The 16,581-nt window shown below is 40.3% G+C and overlaps 1 protein-coding gene across 1 annotated transcript in view; it reads left to right on the plus strand.

The window, feature by feature from the left end:
• Positions 1 to 16,129, plus strand: part of DCDC1 (doublecortin domain containing 1) — a 489,423-nt gene extending 473,294 nt beyond the window's left edge. Inside the window, exon 47 of the transcript XR_014837084.1 lies at positions 15,463 to 16,129. The gene's annotated coding sequence lies outside the window, so the exon portion shown is untranslated. The remainder of the gene's footprint in view (positions 1 to 15,462) is intronic.
• Positions 16,130 to 16,581: the final 452 nt, after the last annotated feature.

The following is a 16,581-nucleotide window of genomic DNA, read 5'->3' on the forward strand; positions in this document are numbered from 1 at the left end:
CTCTATCTTCAAGTCTGCGAGGCCATGCCCAACCTTTCTTGGGCATAGAATCTCTGACTTCCCAGTGTCTGAACTCTCCATCCAGACATAAAGGGTTCACGCAAATTGGTCAGACTCCCTCTTTGTATCTTAATGTCGACTATTTGAGACCTTAATTACATCTGCAAAATCCTTTCGCAGTAACACTTAGGTTAGTGTTTGATTGACTTTGTATGAACCAGAGGCCAAAAATTTGGGCGAACATCTTAGAATTCTGGCTGCCACCATCAGCATGTTCTCTCATTTAGCAATGTTAACACAACTCAGATATGGCAACTGAGGTCTGTTAACTCCCCGTTTCCTTTGAGACCAGGAATACTTCTAAAAAGCACATCTTTCAGGGATGTTCAGAGATAAATGCCAGTCTATATATAATGCTTTAAAAGAGGTTGGGGAGTTCCCGTTGTGGCGCAGTGGTTAACGAATCCAACTAGGAACCATGAGGTTGCGGGTTCGGTCCCTGCCCTTGCTCAGTGGGTTAACGATCCGGCGTTGCCGTGAGCTGTGGTGTAGGTTGCAGACGCGGCTCCGATCTCGGATCCCGAGTTGCTGTGGCTCTGGCGTAAGCCGGTGGCTACAGCTCCGATTCAAGCCCTAGCCTGGGAACCTCCATATGCCGCGGGAGCGGCCCAAGAAATAGCAACAACAACAACAACAACAACAATAACAACAACAACAAAAAAAGACAAAAAAAAAAAAAAAGTTTAAAAGAGGTTGGGTGATTTGTCTCTTGCAAACCATTCCTCAGCCTGAAGCCATAGTCTTCAAGAAATATGAATTATTTGACATGAATTTGTTTTCCTAGTGGAAAGCTAGAAATCTTCTTTCTCTCAATAAATGAAGTTTAAAAATTTTTTAGAATGTTTTACCTGCATAAACATAAAACATCTGAAAAATGCGAGTGGGCTGTTAGAAGAAAGAAAAATAATCTATAATCCCATCACACAAATCTATCCCTTTAAACATTTTGGTGTATTTTCTTCCCAACTTTTCCCCATATATTAAAACTATTTTTTTATAGTTGCTCTGATACCAAATATTAACTTCTATTTCTGCTTTTTTCCATTTAACATTATAACATAGGCAATTCCTTATGTTGTTATGTTATTTCATAATCCTTTTTTGTTTGTTTGTTTGTTTTTCAGGGCCACAGCCATGGCATATGGAAGTTTCCAGACTAGGGATCATATCAGAGCTGCAGCTGCCAGCCTACTCACAGCTACAGAAACACCAGGTCTGAGCTGTTTCTGCAACCAACACCACCACTCACTCATAGAGTGCCAGCTCCTTAACCAACTGAGCGAGGCCAGGGATGGAACCCATATCCTCATGGATACTAGTTGTGTTCATTACCACTGAGCCATGATGGGAGCTCCCATAAGCCTTTTAATTGCTAAAAAATATTCCCTATATGGATTTAAAAGTAACTTACAGTTTTTTTGTTTTTTTGTTTGTTTGTTTTTACCTGTGGTGGATGTTTAATTGCAGTTTTCCAATACCATAAGTACTATTTTAATAGAGAGCTTTTTGCATAAGACCTCTTCAGTTTTTATTTTTTATTAAGAAAACTTTTTTTGCCCCACCTGCAGCATGCAGAAATTCCTGGGCCAGAAGTTCCTGGGCCAGTTGAGCCACAGTAGTGACAACACTGGATCCTTAACATTAGGTCACCAGGGAACTCTGCATGTTATTTTTTAAAAATAAATCTACACTTACAAATCTACATTTTTAAAGAATGATCTATAGAAATGGAATTTCCTAGCAAAAGATAGAAGATTTCATTTCAATCCTGGCTTTGTATGTTTTTTGGGATGTTAGTAAAAGCATCTTCTGGTCTTTTATTTTTATTTTTTAATGTTTTTAAAATTTAACTTATTTTTTTACAGAGTAAAATACATATATTTAAACACAATTCCATTCACACAGATTATTATATCATGGATCTTAAGAAATAGATTAAGTGACTCCCTCTGGAGAAGTGGAATGGAAAATATGCTGAGACAAATAGGAAATTTATTCTATACTTTATCCCATTTTGTATGGCTTTCATCTTTACTATTTAGTATTATCTATTATGTTTCAGCTTTTCTTTAAATATTAGCATTATATTAAAATTGTGTATATTATGCAACTAAAATTTATAAAGAAGAAAGCCTTATGTACCATTAAATATTTTATATAGCATAATAAAAAGAATAACTTAACTGGTGAGAATAACAAAAATAATATACCCTCTGAAAATAAGTAAAATATGAAATGCATAAATTGGTTAAAAAAACAGTGTAACTATATAAATATGTCCTCACAATTTGTTACATCTTATTGATTTTTCAATATAGGCATTACACCATTCTAGGTGATGTGATAAACAAGACATTATAGACCTTACATTGTACCATGGAGAGAAATGGTTATTAATAATAAAATTGTAGAACTGTATTATTTAATTGTACAGTTGCATTATTTAATAATAATTATCATGAATTCTTTGATGGAGAAGAAATCAGGATCAGATCTGAGGAGACTTCAGCATTCCAAGAATGATGTCAAATGACCCCCTTCATGATGGATTATGCACTTATTTACTATGAGATATATTTGTTCTCCAGAGATTCTTTGTTTGTGTATCAATTGTAGATTTTTGGTTTGCAGTTATTCTGAAGTTTTGATATAAGAGTCTATGTATATATGAGATTGTTCTAAGTTGTTGTTCTCTTAATTGCAAGTTCATCTCCAGTGTCCTGCATTAGTACCCACCTCTTCTCATGATTTCTGATTTTGGTGGTATAATTGTGCATGGATGATTTCATATCTTTACTGTATAGATACCTTTACTGGTGAGCCTTGTCATTTGTGGAATTTTTGTTTCCTGTTGCTGTGTTTTCTTTTCTGCCTAGAGAAGTTCCTTTAGTATTTATTGTAAGGCTGGTTTAGTGTGGCTGAATTCTCTCAACTTTTGCTTATCTGTGAAGGTTTTGCTTTCTCCTTCAAATCTGAATGAGCATCTTCTGGTCTTTTAAAAGTCACCTCCTTCTCCATTGTTGAAATCAAATTGGGGATAAGATATTGATTCATTACAACCACTGACTACTCGTTGATGCTCTTCTCACCCAGCAAAGTAAGGTAAGAGATCTCATGGGAGCTGTGAGAGAGAGAAGGATGGGACAAAGACTCCACCACTTGTATTTGAAAAGATATTTCAAGGACAGTGGAAACTGAGTAAATCCTTCGACTATCAACCACAATAAAAAGACACCAGCTTTTTTTTTTTTTTGTCTTTTTGCCATTTCTTGGGCTACTGCCGCAGCATATGGAGATTCCCAAACTAGGGGTCGAATCAGAGCTACAGCCACCAGCCTACGCCAGAGCCACAGCAACTCGGGATCCGAGCCACATCTGTGACCTACACCACAGCTCACGGCAATGCCGGATCCTTAGCCCACTGAGCAAGGCCAGGGATCGAACCTGCAACCTCATGGTTCCTAGTCGAATTCATTAACCACTGAGCCACAATGGGAACTCCAAAGACACCAACTTTAAAAAAAAGGAGACCTCACATATTCAGCACCACAGTCTCTTTCTGGGTGACCTTATCATTCACATGCTCTGGTACCTGGAGAGTTATGTGGGCCATGAAATATGATAGCCCAGTATCACTTTGGGGTAACTGCAGCTTAAAAACATTTTTATGTCACAAGCTGGCCAGGAAGAGATCATTTTAGATCACCTGCATCAAAGAGACCTCCTTTTTGTTTTGGCTGTGCCTTGGCAGACAAAGGCCATGAACTTTGGCCATGTTTGCTTGTGCGTTGTTTTTTAATTTGGGCCTTGCATGGTGCTGTCAAAACAAAGACATGCTGCAGCTGTTCTTTTGAAAGATTTATGTTCGTGTTGTCTCTTCCCCTTTATCTACTTCATGCATAGGAAAGAGGCCCAAGGGTAGGCTTTAACCAACATGGTATAATGGAAATAGCATGACCTATAGAAACATCTAGACAGGGTTTCAAATATCTGTTCTTCTACTTGTTGGCTGTAGGACTGGGGCAAGTAATTTAATTTTTTATGAGCCTTTACTTTCTCTTTTGCAAAGTGGAAATGATGATGTATAATTACAGGTCGTAACTATATTGAGATGATGTTTGTAATAAACTGTCCAAGACTTTACTGTTCCAAAATGATGATGCCTTCTGGTCGCTGCTTTAGGGCTTCCATCCCATCCCAGTACATTCAACCTCAACCCTTCCCCCCTACTCCAACTGACCATCTCTGAATTATTTCTGGGAGTTGCAGGTGCATCTCCTGTCTACCTAGGAACAAACTGGTCTGTGGGCTTCAGCTCTGGCCATCTAAGTCTTTTATTCATTTTCTCAGCAAGTATTTGTTAAGGTCTTACCATATGGCAGGCACGGAGAATCTGTGAACAAGACAAATATGGTCCCTGCTTTTGCAAAGATGACATTCTCGTGAGAGGGAAGGTTGAGAAAACGAGATGAGTATATTCACATCAAGCAGTGATGTGAATATAAAACAGGGAATATGTGAGGTCTCCTTTTTTTTAAAGTTGGTGTCTTTGGAGTTCCCATTGTGGCTCAGTGGTTAATGAATTCGACTAGGAACCATGAGGTTGCAGGTTCGATCCCTGGCCTTGCTCAGTGGGCTAAGGATCCGGCATTGCCGTGAGCTGTGGTGTAGGTCACAGATGTGGCTCGGATCCCGAGTTGCTGTGGCTCTGGCGTAGGCTGGTGGCTGTAGCTCTGATTTGACCCCTAGTCTGGGAATCTCCAGGGTTGGGTTAGAAGATGTGGAACAAAGAAGTGAGGGCACCTAAGGCTTCTCTGGGGAGGGGTAGTTGAGAAGGTATGCATGCCAACTGAAGCCATTTGTTTCAAAACTGCTTCCATTGACTCTTTCTTGGGGACAAACCCCTACGGTCTGTGGCTGGAGGGAATTGGCGGTGGTGTGAAAGGAGTGGGCATCTATTATCCCAACTTTTGTGTCCCACGCTCCTGTCCCAGCTCTACTGCACTGCCTCACTTGGTCCTCAAAACACAGTGTCTCCCAGTCCTTCGAGGAACCAGAACCTTTAGGTTCTTGCCCTCCTTCTATTCGAGGATGATCAAAGCATTCATTTGGACCCAATCCTTCCACCCTTTTGCCCTCAGACTCCTTTCATTCTCAGGAAACATCCTCCTTAGGTCAAAACGAAAGCTCTCCTTCTTATCCATTTATGCCTCTAGCTGCTTTGACACAGAAGCAGTGTGCCCGAATCCCCACCCCCTAACCCCCAGGCACTCCCAAGAGAAGCACAGCCTCAGGGTAAGCCCCTGAGATAAGGGTAAGAGTCCTGGGTTTGACCCTGGCTTTCCTACTTGCTAGCTTGGTGACCAGCCACTGCCTCAGTGTCCTTCTCCCTCAGAGGAACTAGAATAAAAGCCCTACCCTATGGGCTCCTGGTGAGGATGAAACAAAGTTGTACAGATAAAGTGCTTCCAACTGTGAGTGATAAATAGTCCCTGGCAGCAGAGTTTTATTACGTGAAGATAAAAGACTTTCAACAGTGGCTCCATCACAAGGACTCAACATGCATCCCAACTGATTTGAAAAAAAAGTGGACATAAAAGATGATGGGAATCAGAATTTGATGCTTGACATCTGGGGGGGGGTGTCCTATGTGGGGCAAATTGCTATAGTGACCGGGCCTTGTTAGAATAAGAGAACTTCTTAAGTCTTAATTTATAAAGATAAGGAAAACAGTCAACGAAAAGCCAGTTGAAGATAAGAAAAACTGCTTCCAAGTAAACTGCAAAATTTAGTGGTGTGTGGGACAGTTGGAAGCATTTCTCTTAAGAAATGTTATTTGATTGACTCCCAGTTAGAAACTCCTTGGAAAAATAGAAGAAGACCCAGGGACTTTGGGGGGTAGTCAGCTATATTGTAGTATGTCAGTGTTTTAATCCCTGTCTTTGATGAAGCTCCTTTGCTTATTGCCCAGGGAAGCTGGCAGCCCCTGGCTTAAGTAATTTAATAGCTTTCTTCACTGTTTAAAGGCCAGCTTTGCAGGTATAGACACGGGACTTATGCCTTAAATGATGGCCAGGTTCTGCCGTGGGGATGGGGTGGATGCCTCACCTGAGTGGATTGGGCGCTAAAGGTCTGAGGTCATCTCCAGAGCTCCCTGCATAGAGAAACCAACTCGGGGAGATTGCTCCCCTTGGGTCCCCTCGGTCACCAGACTGCCCTGAAGCAGTTTTCAAATGTAAAACCTGTAAAGTGAAATTTATTATGCTTTGCCCTATTTTACTAGAGTTGGAGGGTTCAGATAAAATTTACTGGAGACATGTAAAACGCTATTGATAGGAAAATGAACTATTTTCACAAGCGCTCTCATTGAGTGACTTTGATCACTGTACTGAATCCAAACTTTGCTAGAAGGCTTTCCTTGTGTTTCAGTATAATTGAGGGCAGGCAAATAGAACAGCCCCAGCTTTGCAGTTCTGTGGCCGAGGCTGACAGGCATCGTCTGACCCGCCACTCAAGGGCCTCGACCAATTCTGCTGCTGTTAACACAGACGGTCAGAGATGAAATATTTTGCCATTCTTCTCTTCTGAAGGAGGGGTCGCAGATGGAGGGAGAAGCCCCGCATGCTGAGGATATGTTCTCTGGGAAGTGAAGATGGGCGTGGGGGTGGGGTGGGAAGGGGAGGGGTTGGGTCACTCCAGAGCTTTAAAGGGCATTTAATTGGACAGGATTTTAAAATTCTCCCGGGATGTTTCCCTCATGATCAGAATTCATCAAAGCTCAACAAAAGTACTGTGGGGCGTTAATAAAGCCCTTATTTCTCCCAAGATCTTGCCCTACTTTATCGTCTTCAAAATCTAACAGCAAGAGTAGGAGAAAGGAAAGAAAGGAGGGAGGGAAGGAAGAAGGAAATGAAGAAAGGAATAAAGAAGGAATGGTAGAAAACCCACAGGAGAGAATAAAAAGAAACACAAGATACTGCTTTAGGAAGAACAAGTGTCCTTGACTGAATTTCTGCCATGGGATGTATTTCTTTAACACATGTGTTGAACAGTAAACACTCCTCCTTTGAGATGGGTGTATATGTGTGTGTTTGTCGTGCACTCAAGCAGTGTTTCCCCAAGTGTCCAATGCCTCCTGGTGATGTAAACAGTATTTTAGGGGAGACATGGGGGGAATTTATCTTAGTACTTGTGATTTATTGTAATGCAGATTAGAAAAATACTGATTTTCCATTTATAGTGGTGACCAAGCAATCTATTTTTTAAAATAAACATAGATAAGAAGCAGGAAACAGGAGTTGCTATCGTGGCTCAGTGGAAACGAATCTAACTAGCATCCATGAGGATGTAGGTTTGATCCCTGGCCTTGCTAAGTGGGTTAAGGATCTGGCGTTGCTGAGGGCTGTTGTGTAGGTTGCACACACGTGTCCGATCTGCTGTGACTGTGGTATAGGCCAGTGGCTACAGCTTCGATTCAGCCCCTAGCCTGGGAACCTCCATAAGCCACAGGTGAGCCCCCCCCCCCCCCGCAAAAAAAAAGGAAGAAGAAGCAGGTAATAAATGCGTGCTTACTGTAGCATTAAAAAAATAATAAGCAGGGAATTCTTGTCGTAGTGCAGCGGAAATGAATCTGACTAGGAACCATGAGGTTTGGGGTTCAATCCCTGGCCTTGCTCAGTGGGTTAAAGCTCTAGCGTTGCCATGAGCTGTGGTGTAGGTCATGGATGTGGTTAGGATCCCGAATTGCTGTGGCTGTGGTGTAGGCTGGCTGCTGTAGCTCCGATTCGACCCCTAGCCTGGGAACCTCCATATGCCTCGGGTGCGGCCCTAAAAAGCAAACAATAATAATAATAATACAAAACATATTTATGAAAAAAGTCTGTATAAAGAAAAAGTAATAATGATAACATAACATAACACCTATTAAGTGTGTCTGAAATGTCTGAAGTTTGAGACCCTGTAGACATCGCCTCTGCAGGGTAATGGGAGAAAGAAAATTTTTTTTTTACTTTGTTTTTCACTTTTCGTGTCCCTTTTCCCCATCACCACACTTTGTGGGACAGACAGTGCTGTGCGAACTCCACACTGTTTTACTTCTCTTTTGGGGACACAGGGAGACACGACTTTACCCTTGGTCCCCACAGTGAGGCCCTATGACTAATTCTGGTCATGGAAACACTGCAAGAGGAGAAGTTTGCCCCTGAAACGTGATCTTCCATGTGATTTCCCTGTTCCTCAGACGGCTGATCACAGAGGGCCCAGCCGAGCGCTTTCCAGGGGTTTATAGTATCCTGGGTAAAACAGTCACAGGAGCACCTAACAATACTGCAGGGCAGATTGATGTGCATGCCCCTAGGAGGTAGAGCAGGAATGTCAAGGGGTGGCAGAGGCAAAATGAAAGTAGAATAAAAGCAAAGACAATCGCAGTATTTATGGAGTGCTTGTTACAGGCGAAGGGGGTGTGCTAAGCCCTCCACTTGCATTAACCCCTTTAAGCCTCATCACAGACCAATAAAGAAAGAAACTAAAATTTTAAGAGTTCAAATCACTTGCCCAGGGTCCCTTAGCTCTTGTCAGAGCCAGACTTTAAATACAGGAATCTTGAAGTGGGATCAACTTGGCTAGTGTATGCAGTCTGATTAGACTCAGGAGTGAGAAAAAAGTGAAGGAAGGAGAGAGAACTCTGAGAGGACACCACAGTGTCCAGCCTACACACCACGCGGAAAGACTATTCATCTGAAACGTGACACAGACCACTTAATGTCCTGGGGAAAACAAGTATTTCCATTCATATCATGTTGACTTTATGAGGCTGATGGGTCTCTGGTTGAAAATGGTACTTAGGAATTCTAGTTTCATCTGCTTAGAAATAAAGATTTGGGGGAGTTCTGTCATGGGTGCAGCGGAAATAAATTCCACTGGTATCCATGAAGATATGGGTTCCATCCCTGGCCTTGCTCCATGAGTGAGGATCCGGCGTTGCCATGAGCTATGGTGTACATTGCAGACATGGCTCAGATCCTGCATTGCTGTGGCTGTGGCATAGGCCAGCAGCTATGGCTCCTATTCAACCCATAGCCTGGGAACTTCCATATGCTGTGGATGTGGCCTAAAAAAAAGAAAAAAAAAAGAAGGAAAGAAAGAAAGAGAAAGAAAGAAAGAAAGAAAGAAAGAAAGAAAGAAAGAAAGAAAGAAAGAAAGAAAGAAAGAAAGAAAGAAGGGAAGGAAGGAAGGAAGGAAGGAAGGAAGGAAGGAAGGAAGGAAGGAGAAGGGAAGGGAAGGGAAGGGAAGGAAAGGAAAAGAAAAGAAAAAAAGAAAGATAGATTTGGGAGTCATTGGCCCTCAGGTGGTAAATGCCACCAGAAAATAGGTCAAAATATTTAGGGAGAGAGCACAGAGTAAGTTTATTGGAGCACTAATGACAAGGCTTGAGAAACCTTTTGTTTAAAGAGGGAGAAAAAGAGAAGGAAATACAAAGAAACTATCAAAGAACTAAGGGGGCTGCTATTTAGATTTGCTGTAGTTCAGTTCACAAGGTATCCTTTTAGTGTCCATTAAGTCTAAGGCACTATGCTAGGTTCAATGGATGATTCTGTATATAAGGTACTTAAATACTTTCTCCTCCATCCAAGAAGAACATCCTTCCTCCTACATGTGATAAAAAAAAAAAAAAAAGGACTAGGAGGAAAGAAAAGAATGCACAGTTAATTTCAAAGATGGTTCTACCTCAGCTGCCCTTTGAGAGTGGATATACACAGGAGACCACTCGGATCAAATGGATTAAATGAGTTTAAACATGAAACTACACAAATAAGTAAACAACTTTTCCCACTGATATTGCCCTCGTTTTTATTCTTTTTTTCTAGATTAGTTAAATCAGCTGTTCTGGCAGAAATGTCTCCAATCCTACCCTGCTCCTTGCTCCCAAATCTAGGTTAAACTTGCTTTATCGCACTGACACTAACTGGAAAAGCCATCGTTTTCGTGGATCTGAAGGATCATAGGATTATATTAGAGTTAGAAGGGACCTTAAGGGTCATTGTGTCCCAAATTACCTTCTTTTTTGCGACACCCATGGCATATGGAAGTTCCCTGGCCAGGGATCAAATCCAAGCCTCAGCTGCTTAGACCTATACCATACCACAGCTACAGCCACAGTGGATCCTTAAGCCCCCATGCCCAGCTGGGGATTGAACCCACGCCTCAGCAGTGATCTGAGCTGCTGCAGAGACAACACCAGATCCTTGACCCTGCTGTATCATGGGGGGAACTCCCAAATTAACAATTTTTACAGATGAGGAAAAGTGAATAGGGGGAGCAGAAGTGAGTGTTGTACTCAGATTGTGGGTGACTAAACCAGGCCTAGAATCCTGATTTCAAATTCAACACTTTCTCTATCATAATATGTTTCTCTTCCTATAACATGTCCACTGCTGTACAGCTGGTTGTCTAGTCTCCCACAAATAATATTCCTAAGTATACTCCTTCCACAAATTCTGGTTACTTACTTCAAAATATAGAATGGCTGACCAATCATTTCATTAGGTTAAGCCTTTTAATTTGAAGCCAGATCGTGAAACAAAAATTGGACCCAGGCTACTCTCAGAAAAACCAGTATCTTATAAATAGCATATTATCTTTTTTTTTAAAAAACATTAGAATTTTGTTCAGGGTTCCCAGGTTGGGTGTTTAATGGGCAGAGGATGGATAGAAGAGAAAGCATTGCAGAAGATCAATACTTTTTTCATCTTGTAACCCTTGAACCAGGGATGTTGTATCTTTTTTCTTATTTACCCACAGTAATTACTTTAGCAAAGGACATGATTTGTATTGATGCAGTAATAACTCATGAGCATATATTATTAGAGGATGAAAGCTACATTGAATCAAGTGGTGTCGCATTAAAGGGAAATGGTTGAAGAAATTCACTCCTGGGCTGAAAGATTATATGTCAAACTGTAGCCTAAAGTGAATTTTTATAGCTAAGTTATAAACCCTTGGAAATACTGAGACACTTAACTGCAGTTGGCATCTTTACGATTAGATCAAGAGAAGTACCACCTTTAGAAACTACCAGATTTGCTCCAGCAGCAATTGTAGTTTGGGGCACATCCAAGGAAATGAGAGAGAGACGTGATGAAAGAGAAACTCCATGAATTTGAGACCATCCAGTGAATAAAGGAGAAAAATGAGCTCAAGGCAAAAACAAAAGAAGTGAGGATGGTAGGATGGGGAGGGGACATGGGTAAGAAAGAAAGAGGAAAATATGTGACAGGAGAAGAGATTAAGAAAAAGGAGAGTGAAGCAGCAGGAGAAGTCAAAAAATAAAAAGAGCAATTGGGACCATTTGAATATCAAAATAATAATAACAGATTAGAACCTCTTAAATATTGAATAAAAATCCATGAGCCAATACTGATACAAATGAATAAATACATAAAGAGGGGAGGAGTAAAAGCTCTTCCTTATGATAGAATGAATGCCAACTAATCAATGTGGAATGAATGATGAAATTAGAACCAGTAATAATTGATTGGCTAAGAATCATCAATGCACTTGCTAAAAATACTGGGTAAAACTTTGATGATAAACAACATGTTTATCTATTCTCAAAGTGAATTATGATTTTGTGATTTATAATTAGAAATGTATGTTTGGTCTTAGACATATTTCTGGCATAGAGCTCCTAAAACCCTTGGAATTTCCTGAGTATTGAGAGGGACAAACATATCTCTTGTTATGTTAGTGAAGTGATTTTTGGGCCCCACATTAGGATAGGGATGGTTGCCAGGGAAACAAACCTTGAATAAAAGATCAGAACTTTCAATACTAGCCCCTGATTTCAGAGTAGAGAAAAGGGGCTTGGAGATTGAATCAGTCACCACTGACCAATTATTTAATCAATCATGCCTATGTAATGAAGCCTCCATAAAAAAACCAGAAAGGAGAGCTTCCATGTTGGTGAACCTGAACCACTATGCTAGCCCCCAACTAACCAAAGTCAGAAGCTCCTTAGCTCGGGATTTTGACCTCTGTATCTCTTCATCTGACTCTTGATTCATGAGTAAACTAGTTTATGTGAGCTGCTCTAGCAAATTCATTCATTCCAAGGAGTGGGTGGTAGGAACATCTGATTTTTAGCCAGTAGATCAGCACCGGTAACAACCTGGAACTTGTGGCTGAAGACTGGCAGTCTTGTGGCCTTGAGGGCTCCCCCTCCCACCCACCCCCCATGTGGAATCTAATGCTATCTACAGGTAAATGGTGTCAGAACAGAATTGAATTATGCAACATCCAGCTGGTGCCAGAGAGGTACCTTGTAGTGTGGGGTTAAATGAGATCTTAAGGGTGGGACCTTAATCCAAAAGGACTGGTGTCCTTATAGGAAGAGGAAGAGACACTAAGAGTATGCATGCAGCAGAAAAGGCCATGTCTGGACGGAGTCAGAAGGTGGCCAGCTGCAAGATTCTCAGCAGAAATCAACCCTGATGGCACCTTGAACTTAAACTTTCAGCCTCCAGAATTGTGAGAAAATAATTGTTTTGTCTTTCAGGCCACAGATATCTGGTATTCTGTTATGGCAGCCCAAGCAGACTAATACAGAATACACATTTTAAACAAAATTAAAATTATACTGTATATACCATTTTGTATCCTTCCTTTTAAATGATTGGAACTTTACCAAAGTTTTTAATATTCTTTGAAAATCTGATTGTTGAAATAGATATATAATATTTCAACCTATTGATACAACCTGGTTTATTTAAATAATCTTCTATGGGTATTTAAAGTTTTTCCAATTGCCAAAAATACTGCCATAAGAATTATTATGAAATAATATTGGCCTGTGTTTCTGGCATTTTACTTATAATACATTTTTATAGGTAAGGAACAGTTTAAAATGTTGACATAATTTGTAAAATTATTTTCCAAAATTGTTGTGCCAAACTTTAGTTCCACATGCATTATTTCATAATTCCTGTTTCATTGCATTTTTTCCTCCCGCAAACATCTTTTAAACAATATTTGCCAATTTAATGGGTGAAATTTCTTATTTTGGTTTCAATATGCATTTATTCATTTCTAGTAAAAGTAAGACTTTATATGCTTATTGACCTTTTGATTTCTTCTTTTGACAATTGTCACTATCTTTTAACATTATTCTAGTTGATTGGTTTTATCTGTTATTGATTTTTAAGCACTCTTTACATATTATAGATAGTAACTTTTTTCTCTTGTTTGTTATAAAACTTTAAATGTTATTTTAATGTACTTTTGTAATTATTTAATCCTACCTCCACCCAGTTGAAACCACAAGTATATGTTTCCTTATTACCAAAGGGGCTATATTTCTCTATACTTTTGATTTATTCTTTTTTTTTTTTTTTTTTTTTGTCTTTTTTTTGCTATTTCTTTGGGCCGCTCCCGTGGCATATGGAGGTTCCCAGGCTAGGCGTCCAATCGGAGCTGTAGCCACCAGCCTACGCCAGAGGCACAGCAACACGGGATCCGAGCCGCGTCTGCAACCTACCCCACAGCTCACGGCAACGCCGGATTGTGAACCCACTGAGCAAGGGCAGGGACCGAACCCGCAACCTCATGGTTCCTAGTCGGATTCGTTAACCACTGCGCCACGACAGGAACTCCTTTTGATTGATTCTAATGCCCACAGAAGGTATTTCATGCACTGCAAAATCTTGTTAGAACTTGATTCATTATCATCAAGATGTTAAGGTAGGATTGGTCAAAGCAAGTTCCCTGAACCAAGCTTCGTTCAATAAAAAACTGATGCTACAGAGTTAACCTCTAACCTAGTCCTAATTCTGGTTTTCCAACTCCAACATTGTATGGGAATACTGCAGTAGTTAGGAATACTGAGTCAGATACATCCAGAATTTCCAATTATTGTGAAAGGGACTCAACTCATCACTTTCAAAACTTGACATCAAATAGCCATCTTATTTGGAAAGTGCTATTTAAATCTCTGTCGTAGCACATTCAGAGCCTTTGGCTAAGATAAATAATTATATTTACTTTCTAACTGTTGTGGGCACTTTGTCTTTTATTTTACTAAGGAATGGTGAATCTGTGCCAAACATATTTTGTGTCTTTAAGTCATCTAACTGTGATATAAAAATAATATATATTAGCTTTTTTGGATAAAATAATGAAAACTGGGTCAGTCTTAAAGTTGCACATAGTCATTTTATATAACAATGTGCCAAGCTTTGTATCATGATCTAAAATTCTAAGGATTCTGCATGTTTTACATGCTTTTCACATATTTAAAAAAGTATAGCTAGGCTTTTTTTTTTCTTGTCCCGTTTATGATTGGACAGACATAACCACAATTGAAAAGAATGTTGTTTATGCAAACTACATCACAGAGAAGAATTAAAAAAAAATAAAGAGGGGAGTGCATTACTTGGGTATATTTTAAAGTACCTAAGTTTAGGAATTAGAAGATGTGTGTTCAGATTCCACAGAAGCCATTTATCCTTGGAAGGGCTACTTTACATCACTCCCATTTTTATTCATGAAGGTGGGACTAATAGTTGTTTTGTCTATCTTAGAAGTTCAACAAGTAATCAAATTTCTTGTGAAAGCACTAATAGAACTCACAGTTTATGGAATCTATGAGAGCAGAACTTTTCCTGCAAACAGGATTTTTTAATTTATAAGGTGTTCAAAAATAGACTAAACCTGAGTAGCCTTAGGACACACACTTCCCAATTTACCGTCTTCACCTCTGATTATTATCTTATACCCACCCAGCTTTACTCATATTACCTCCTGGCTTCTGTGAACATGTGTGTGTGGGACCACATTATTGTTCCAAGAGCTGTGGACAGACCATCTGAGTACAGGTGCTTGTTTAAAACAGCAGTGACCTGAGTCTTAACCAGGACCTACTGAATCAGAATCTCCGGAGGTTGGGGCCTGGGAATTGGTGCATTTAATAAGAACCTCTGGACAAATGCAAGAGACTGTTATTTTTCATTTTTAAAAGAGCAACCGTGATGAATAGAGTCTTCAGGGAAATTAAAAACACTTTAACAACCACAGGCAGAATGATCTAGAATGGTCTAACTTGTTTAACTGTATACTTTTCCTGAATAATATTAAATATAATTAGGAATAGGCATGGAAAGTTTATTCCATCTTGATCAGTTTCCTCCCCATAACAGGGAGGGATTGGATCTTTAAGACTGCTCCTGCTCCAATGCTTATGACACAAAGGGCAATGTCCTTCTGGAATTTTAAGAGATCATGTGCCAGACTCACAGTCAATGTGTGGCTATATTGACAGGCTGTGAGAGTTTAAACGCTGCGTTTAGATGTGGTGTTTACAAATACTGATTTTTGTCCTCTGTAGTGGACATCTGTTGTCTTGCCTTCTAGCATCTCTTCTCCCTTTTTGTGGTGAAAGAATCCCAGCTGAACTTGGAGGAACCGTCAATCAAGGCGGGATTGTTCATGAAGGTCCCGTGACTCAAGCTTGGCCAATCAGATGGTGTCTTCCTGAAACTGGCATCTTAGCGGAAGTAACTCTAGGGCAGAAATTAGACAAAGCTCATCCACCTGGAAGGCAGCACCATGAAGAGATCGTGCACGGCGCCTGACCCAGATCTATGGGCCACTGCGGATCTTTTCAGACTTTTTTTCCACTTGAGTCAGCCAGTGACAGCATCTGCTACCAAAGACCTTTAATTCATTCTCCTGCAAGAGTCTTGGCCTCCTCTCTCCTGGCATTTATACAGCAACATCAGGGAGGCTCCAGTCGGAGAAGAGGCTAAAGAAAGCTCACCTGCCGAAGAATTTTCCCCTCTCAGCTGATGCCTCGATTTAGCCTGGCTTTATAATTCTTGTTCAACTCCCCTGATGCGACCTGACAGTTTGAGGAGTACTGTTTCTCCACGATAAGAAAGCGTTTGCCTTAGGGAGGAGGGAGAAGATTGAATGGAAGTGTTTTATATTCACTTGAACCACAATTATTTTGCTGACACAGGGCAAGGTATTAACAGGGTTTTGCTGTTGGGGAATTAAAAACCATTTGGCCTATCCCTTATTCAGACGGTTCTCATTTTTAATATTGTGGTGTGAATGTAGTAACACGTGATTAAGAAAAAAATGAAAATAACGCACCCCGACCTATAGGGATATTAAAATCCCCATGTGATTGTGGTCCTTGGGGAATAACCCAATTTGAAAGGCTTCCACATTCAGGTTTCCAGCCATCCTTTATATTTCATCTCCCCTGAGCCTCTCGCATCCTCTTTCTGGGCCCATCTATTCCTTAGCTATGCATTCGAATCACTTGGACAATTTTTTAAAATATTGATGCCTCATCCCAACCACAAAAATGTTCTTTTAATTGATACAGGGCATGGCCTGAGTATCAAGAAATGTGATGCTCGCCTACATGATTCAGATATAGAGTCAAGTTTGAGAGTCCGTGTTTTAGGTAGTTCCTGCTGTGGCTCAGTGGGTTAAGTACCCAGTGTTTTCTCTGTGAGGATG

The sequence above is a fragment of the Sus scrofa genome, chromosome 2, assembly GCF_054392235.1.
Source record: "Sus scrofa isolate SSC_HxYL_T2T_F1_AM1 chromosome 2, Sscrofa_HxYL_maternal_Yorkshire_Landrace_v2.0, whole genome shotgun sequence".
NCBI classification, from domain to species: domain Eukaryota; kingdom Metazoa; phylum Chordata; class Mammalia; order Artiodactyla; family Suidae; genus Sus; species Sus scrofa.